The sequence below is a fragment of the Lycium barbarum genome, chromosome 8 (assembly GCF_019175385.1).
Source record: "Lycium barbarum isolate Lr01 chromosome 8, ASM1917538v2, whole genome shotgun sequence".
Lineage (NCBI taxonomy): Eukaryota > Viridiplantae > Streptophyta > Magnoliopsida > Solanales > Solanaceae > Lycium > Lycium barbarum.
In genome coordinates this window covers 99,649,929-99,658,852 of record NC_083344.1, presented here as the reverse complement: position 1 = coordinate 99,658,852, position 8,924 = coordinate 99,649,929, and positions in this window count along the sequence as shown.

The window sequence follows — 8,924 nt, the reverse complement described above, 5'->3', positions numbered from 1 at the left end:
TCCTCAATATTACAAATGCTATGAAAGTTACTATCTGTAATATTTAGTTTGTTTAGGAAGGATTTGGTGGAAGGCGGCTATGATATCAAAGGCAAATAAAGAATTTAATTTGTTAAGGATATTTAACTGCCATATCCAATAGCAGTTTGACTCAGTGGAAGGCGTGGGATTTAAAAAAATATAGACGGAAAAAGTGGTGAACAGCCCCATTAGGGTTTAAAGACCAAGTAGGAAAGTCAAGTGCATTAGGGTCTTAGGAGAAATTAGTATTTTCAAGTAAAAGATGTATTTTTGGGGGGGGGGGGGGGGGGGTTAAGAAAGGAGCATGAGCTAAGATCCCATTAATTAGAAATACGAAGGTCACCAACCCTTTTTTAAGATCACTTAAATATAGGGGTCCTTGAATAAGTTTTCGAAGGTTAAGGTTTGGGGGGATCCAATTAAAGTCCCAAAAATTTATGTGGTGACCATGAGCAATGTTCCAGCTAATACCACGTTTACAAATATCCCATCCTTTGATAAATTTATTGAGACCAAATATGACCGGACCAGTTTGTCTAGTCACGTCACTGTGTCGGTAAAACCCTAAGTCGGTAGGAACCCTATCCTAGTATAATCTTAATAGTTAATTATGGTAAAATAGGATTTTAGTTCTTTTAGAATAGGGTTACCTTATTAGACTAGGGCAAGGAGAACCTTACTTGTATATAAGGAGGTCATTATGATGAATGAAAGGTAGAAAGAATTCTCCCATTATTCTTGTCTCTCTAAATTCCCGTCCCTATATCGATTTTAATATGGTATCAGAGCCACGTTAGAAAGAACACAAAAAACCCTAAAACAATGGCAGGTGACGAAGAAACCGACGATAACGAAAAAGGAATCGCCGGTGACGAAAACAAAACCCAAAGAAAGACAATCTCACCCTATGACATTACGTCGAATAATATCCCTAGAATTGTGGTGACATAAGTCCAATTGAAGGGAAAAATTATGAAGATTGGCTTGGATCCATGAGGACAGTCCTAAGAGCAAGGAAGAAATTTGACTTCGTTGACGGTACGATCAAAAAGCCAGATAATGAGTCGCCAGACTTGGAAGATTGGTGGATTATAAACTAATTATTGGTATCGTGGATTCGCAACACCACAAAACCGACGCTTCGCTCAACAATTTCACTTAAAGAGGAAGCAGAAAAATTATAGATGAGCATCCGAGAGCAGTTCGCCGTTATCAACGGCCCTCGGATGTAATGACTAAAAGCGGAAGTCGCAGAGTGCAAGGAGAAGGGAAGGACCATCTAGATTACTATGGAAAACTCACTAAGCTATGGGCGGAATTGGAAAATTACGAACAGATTCCAACTTGTAAGTGGGGAAAGTGCGCGTGTAATCTAGGGACCGCTCTAGAAGCCAAAAGAGAAGAAGAAAAGGTGCATCTTTTCCTTATAGGATTGGATGAAGCATGTATGGAACAGTGAGGATGAACATAATGGCCCAGGAACCGTTGCCATCATTGAACAAGGTGTATTCGAAGCTGGTTCAAGAAGAGCGTGTGAGAGGAATTGCACGGAAAACGGAGGACTGGAGTGAAACCATGGCTTTAGCCATGCAAGGGAGAAACCCTCACCGGGACCAAGGTGAAGGGAAAAATGATGGTGCATTTTGTACACATTACAAGATATCCGGACACGTTCTGGATGGATTTTTTCGACTCACTGGCTATCCGGACTGGTGGCTAGGAAATAAAAAATAAGATGAAAAATCGGAGGAAGAGGAATAGAAGAGTAATAACAGCAGAGGGGTGTACCGGGATCTGGTCATGGAAGAGACAACTACCAGGATAACGTCGTGGTTGCCAAGGAAAGAGCTCAGGCGGAGATAGGACCGGTGAACACAGACGGGACATAACCTCACAGTTTGAGCGAAGAGATCCGGAAGACTGTGATTACGTGTTAAATTCCCAAGGAGTAAACCCAAATGTCTAGATGGGCGGCAAGACCAAAAACTCATCCTGCATCATTGAATCCGGAGCTATCGATCATGCAATAGGTAATTCGGAGGAACTGAGTGATCAGCAGGGCATTCTCGAGTGTCCGGTTGGGCTTCCTGATGGAAGTAGCTCGGTGACCACGAGAGAAGGAACAACCAGGATAACTAATAGGATTTGGTTGAAGGACGTCCTTTAGTTAGGTCATCCTTCAGTACAAGTACGAAGTCTATTACGACATTAGGCCTAAAAGAGAGTAGTACTAGATTAGATAAAGAATGTGATGTATGAAAAAGGGAAAAGCAACCACGAAGTGTTTTTCCTTTAAGTTATAATATAGCTTCAGATATTTTTGATATGATTCATTTTGATTTATGGGGACCATATAGGACCCTTTCCCCTTGTGGTGCTTTGGAATTTTTACTACTGCGGATGATGGTTCGCAAGCCGTGTGGATTTTTCTTTTAATCGACAAGAAAGAAGTGTCTCAAACCTTGAAAATTTTCTTCGTCTTGGTAGATAGGTAGCTTGGGAAAAAGGCGAAGATTGTTAGAAGTGATAACGGAACTGAGTTCACATGTATGAAGACTTACTTCTTCGAACATGGAATTCTTTTTCAAACATCTTGCATAGGGACACCACAGCAAAATGGAAGAGTTGAAAGAAAACACTGTCACATTCTTAATGTGGTGCGAGCATTAAGATTTCAGGGTCATCTTCCAACCAGATTCTGGGGAGAATGTGTTTTGACAGCGGGGTATTTGATCAATAGATCACCATTTTAGATTTCGAACAGCAAAACCCTCTATTGTGTTTTGTAGGGGGAACCACCCCATTATGACCACTTAAAGGTGCTAGGGTCACTATGCTATGCACACACAAAGGAAAGAATGAGGGACAAGTTTGAGAGTTAGAGTCGTAGGTGTGTCTTCATGGGATACCCCTGTTGACACTTAATTTTTGACCTCCCGTAATTTTTTTTAATTACTCAGTGTCCTTTGATGACAAACAAAATGAATCATGAATTTTTAGAGGTCAAAATGATTTTTATAAAATTACTTAGGTCAATATTTTTGCTCCTTAAATTGATAAAATAATTTCTATGACATTATAAATCATTTAGGAATTAATTGGTACATTTTATGACATTTATGATATATTTGTTAGATTTAATCAAAGAAAAGAAATTTTAAAATAATAATTTATTTAATTGTTAAAATTGTCAAAAATAAAATTAGCAAATATATTATTCCCTTTAATCCAAGGAGTTTGAGTAATTAAAGGAATTTACCATTTTTACCCCCAAGCTCTAATTTTGTGTGTTTGCATAATTGGTTGAAATTAATAAATTGTTTCAGGGCTTAATTAGATTGAATAATCAATTAGAGGGTCATTATTACAAATTGGTTTTAATTACTAATTGTTTACATTACGGCCCCAATTAGTTAACAAAGGGTCAAAATTGCAACACTCGTTTGATTTTTATACTAACCAAGGCTATATTTGCAAATTTCGTTTAGTTACATAATTAGTCGTGTTTTAAAAATAATTAAAAATGCTAATCATGTCCTAATTTCTATAATGTGATCAATAATCAATACTTTAGCATTTTTAGTGTACCCATCTCGCCCTTTGTATGCGTATATACACATAATATACGCAAATATATGCATATGATATACGCAAATTAAGGCCTCATACCTTACCTTTTATTTGGACCAGGGCCAGCACAAGAAATTGGACCGACCCCTCCCATCGAAGCCATCAGACATAAGGGTATATGTTACACCTCGTAGTTTTTGTACGTTGAGGCTCGCTATGTGTTAGCTGCTTAATTGTGGACACTGGAGTTATTGTCGAAGATATATGAGATTAGATGCGCTTATCTTATGATTAAAACGGTTTGAGCTCATATAATAGGTCATGGAAGGATTGGAGAACAAGTGAACTAAGGAGATTAAGCTTTTTGGAACTTTGCGAAAAAGTTGGGTAAGATTTGGTACGATAATTTTGATCTATCTTGGAAAAAGAATATCTTTTAGAATATTAGGAGTTTTGAAGTGAAACAAATCCTAAATTGAAGTTCAGGAAGTCTAGTTTCCAACGCAACAAACCGTGTATCGATCCGACATCAGAATCAAGGCCGGGGCAAAAATTAACTTTGCGCGAACTCACCTGGAGGTGGCGCGAACACGTAGAGGGCCAAGGGTCAACTCAGCGCGAATGCGCTGAGAAATTTCTAGGTCGGTGCAACCCGACTCTAGAACTACATAAAAAGGGTCTTACCCCCCTCATTTATCATCCAAACATCCCCAAACCTCTCCAAATTTCTGGAAATTTCCCCCGCAACTTCCATTCATCAAATTTTCACCGAAGTCAAGTATAATCTCCGGATTTCGGTTCGGACAGCGTATAGTTGCGATTATAATATCGTATTACGGCGAATCTTGGCTGGAATTCAAGGTGAATATTGAAGATATTGCTGTTCCAACGGAAGTAAGGTATGAATCTCTTCTTATTGATATTGATTTAGGCTTATTTACGAAGGTAGAGCTATTAAATGATCGTATAACGAAATTGTTGATTGAGAAATTGGATAAAAATCGTGTGTGATGTTTTATGGAATATTTTGGTATGGATGATGATGTTGTCGACGTTAGAGTTGTTGTTGTTATGTTGTTTATTGGTATTGTGATTTCGGGCTAGGGATTTAAACAGGGGAGATGCTGCCCGAATTTTGGCAGATTCTAAAGGAGTTTAATTTAAAGACTTGAGATAGGCATATGACGATAAGTCTAACAGTAGTATGATTTCTCTTGAATGTAGATTTACGAGCTCGGGAGAATAAACATTAAGTTGAGTAATAGGAGATCAATCAGGTATGTTAAGGCTAGTCCCTTTCTTTCCAAAGGCATGATTCCTTTCTTATGAACCTATACATGTTTCCATAATGTCCTTATTCCTAAAAGCTAGAGATTCATGATTCTTAGAGTTTCTATGATGCTAAAGATGAGTATGTCCTCATGCATGCTTATGTTTATGTATGATTACACCGTGCCTATTTGGCCGGACAGACACCACTTCGGTGGGCGTCTTATGGATATGATAATAACACCGTGCCTATTTGGCCGGACAGACACCACTTCGGTGGGCGTCTTATGGATATGATAATAACACCGTGCCTATATGGCCGGGCAGTCACCACTAGTGCGCAGCGTAAGATGGTTACCCCCGAAGCGGGAGGCTCGGACGCGGGCTAATGATCATGTTATATATGTATGAGAAATATTTTCTTTAAAAAGGCTAAGCATACGTGATATCTGCCTTACGAGGGAATCAGATGTACAGGTTAACTTTATCTCATGTTATGTTCCATATTTCTCCTTATGTTATTTTTATGCCTTACATACTCAGTAAATTATTCCTACTGACGTCATTTCTTGTGGACGCTGCATTCATGCCCACAGGTAGACGGACCTGATCCTTAGGAGCTTTTCCCGGAGCTGCAGCTTATTGGTACTACTCTTTTGTGTATATACTTAGGCACGGCGGAGTCCTGCCTGTCCTTATGGATTCCTGTATCATATGTATAGAGGCTCGTAGACATATACATGTACCTAGATATTCCATAGCCTTATCAGTTCATATTATTGTATTATATTAAGACAACCTTGTTGGCTTATTTTATGGGCATGGTTATTGATGATTTCATAACGATGTGCCATTATCTTGTGACACATGTCTTTACAGAGTATGATGCATATTGCTAGCTTATGGCCCACCTAGAAATGATTATGAGATGTATTTTTAGAGGTACTCAGTAGGTTAGCATTGGGTGCCCGTCATGACCCTCTAGTTGGGTCGTGACAGTATACCCTTCTCTCTCTCCACTCCTTTCCTCTTCCATGCAAACCCTAGGCGCTGCCTAGGGTTCATTTTTTCTTTTTTGCCCAAAAATGGCAAAGGGTCAGATTTTCCAGAGCTCTAATAGTCCTGGTATGACTAAAAGCATGAAACAATCAATGCTTCATATTGTGTATGTCTCTCCCCCTCCTTGAATGACATTGGTTTCTTTCAGAATGTTGGGTTGTTTCCATGTTTTAAAACCTAATATAAGAAGCCATAATTTGAATACTTATTGTGAAGCACTATGTTCTCATCCAAAATAAGTGGAATTAGAAAAAACCTACTTGCAGTTGGTCATTCTTAAATTGTTTTGATTTTACAACTATGTTTTGAGGTTTGACCTGTATGACCTAATGTAGTGACTTGATTGTTTGGCACCCGATGTATCTGAAAGTGACCTATTCACCTTTCTAATGACTATGGCTAGGCCATTTAAGCTGTACGTGCATTTGTTGTAGGGATCTATATATAACTTCACTTGATTGAATGCTTATACATGTTTATAATAACTTGTGGAGATAAAAAACGATCCTAAGGACCATGTACTGAGACTTTGGTCCATCTTGCTCTGTGTGAATCTAACAAGAACTTAAGTTAAGTAACATGATCCTTATTATCATAAAGGGCATAGAGTGAGTCAAAGTCACATGACTAGGAATGAGCCTTTTAAAAGGTGCCTAGAGAGAGGGTCAAGGGAGAACCAAGCATTGCTTGGTTCATAACACCTTCCCTTCGCATTAAGGGCACCATGGAATTTTCCATGGTTTATGGGTTATGTTCCTTTACTCCTCTATGAACATGAGAATCCAAGAATATAAGAACTGGAATCATAGATGTCACGACCCAACCGGAGGGCTGCGACGGGCACCCGGTGCTAGCCCACCCGGGCACCCATTAGCATACCTTCACATTTACATATAGGTGAGCCCCATACTAGATCATACTTTCTATCCATAAATCATACTATTTCCATTGGGCAACAGTACATATTTATATATCACCATTAGAAGCAATACCCATAGCAATATACATAAGCCGACGAGGCTAACAAAATGACATCTAAAATATAGGCCGACAAAGCCAAACACATCTAACCACATACACATTTCTACGAGCCTCTAAGAAGAGTATGTCATATCATATAGGCGGGACAGGACCCCACTATGCCCATGAATATGCACAAAAAAGAATCAATACCAAAAGCTATAGCTCCGAATGAAATGGAGCTCCGCTATGCAGTCCTTGAGAAATATAGCTATGGATCAAGCCTGTCTCCCTAGCCACCTGCGGGAATGACGCAACGTCCACAAACAAAAGGACGTCAGTACGAATAATGTACTAAGTATGTAAAGCATGATCAACATCATTATAAAAGCATAATAAGCAACATAAGAAATAGCATAAGATGGGAGATAGTAGTATCGTCATCATAAGCACTTACTTGCTTGTCATAGGGACTTTCCATTTCTAATACGAGATCTTGTACATACATTCGTATTCGTATCCGTACTCATTTACATATCGCATCCATAGTCGTATTCCTACACATATTCTTATTCATATTCATATCATATTCGTATTCATACTTATATCCGTATTGTATACATATCCATGTATCCATAGTTGTATTCATATACATATTCATATCATATACATAGCATTTACATAGCATGCCCGACCACGAAGGTTCGGTGTTTCACATACCCGACCATGGCTAGGCTCGGTTATCATACATACCTAGCCAACTAAGGCTTCAGGGTTACACATACCTGGCCCTACCAAGGCTTCAGGGTTACACATACCTGGCCCTACCAAGGCTTCAGGGTTATTTGTACCCAACTGCAGAGGTGCACGCGCGTTACATAAATATATACATTTACATATTCTACCCGGCCATATAAGCTCGGGGTTTCATAATAGCCATACATAGGCACATATACATATAAGCTCATAAGCATCTCTAGTATCATTACTATTATCGTCATCATCATTATCATCATCACCATTATCGTCGTCATCGTTATCGTTATCACTATTATCGTCGTTCATTATGTCTATCCTTATAGGATTACTCGTCATATGAGGAATCTAGCACAATCGTAACATATCAGGAATTATAAGCTTAGTAGCCTTTGAAGAATGCATCATTTGGAGGACAACATATTCTTATAGAAGATTAGATATTTGGCCAAAGAACCATGCCTTATGAAAGAAGGGTTAGCCTTACATACCTTTCCGTTCAACTATTCTATTACTTGCACGTTCTCCTTCAATGCTCACGTTTATACCTTCATTAGAGTTATACTATCATTAGAAAATCAATAGCTAGCGTACATAACTAAAGCTAGAGAAAATTGGACAGCATTTCCTTTATTTATACGACTTTCTCCATATCATATATCAACTCCCAATTGTCAATCATACATTCGCAATATCATATCAATAGTCTTTATTCATCCACATTATCCATATATCTCAATTCATTCCCAATCTTACCTTAGATGTTGTAGGAATGAATCTTGGGGGAAAGCACCTCTCTTGAGCAAAACCCTAGTTTCACCTTCACTTGGATTCCTTGCCTTGGATGAACTTTAATGGGTTTCTTACACTTGATTCACTTAGTTGATGTTGTTGATCACTAATATCTCTTGATTTATTGTGGGAAACGTGTAGAGAGATGTTTTATATAGAAGGGGTGTGAAAGGGAAATGAAATAAAATGAGACTTGAATCCCTTATTAATACACCAAATCTATCCCGACCAGTTTCTACGGACCAACATACGGTCCGTATAAATTATACTGACCGTATGTTTGGCCATAGATTTGGTCCAGAGAGGGGTGAAATTCTGGGCTGATTATACGGTTCAACATACGGCATGTATGTTTTATACGGCCAGTATGTTTGGCCGTATAATGCCCAGTTTTCCCCAAGTCATTCTCGTCGACTCGTTTGTTCTTCAATCTTTATGGAACATTTTTAGTACTTGTTTATCACCTCATTAAAAATCTAAGGGACGTTATAACTCTT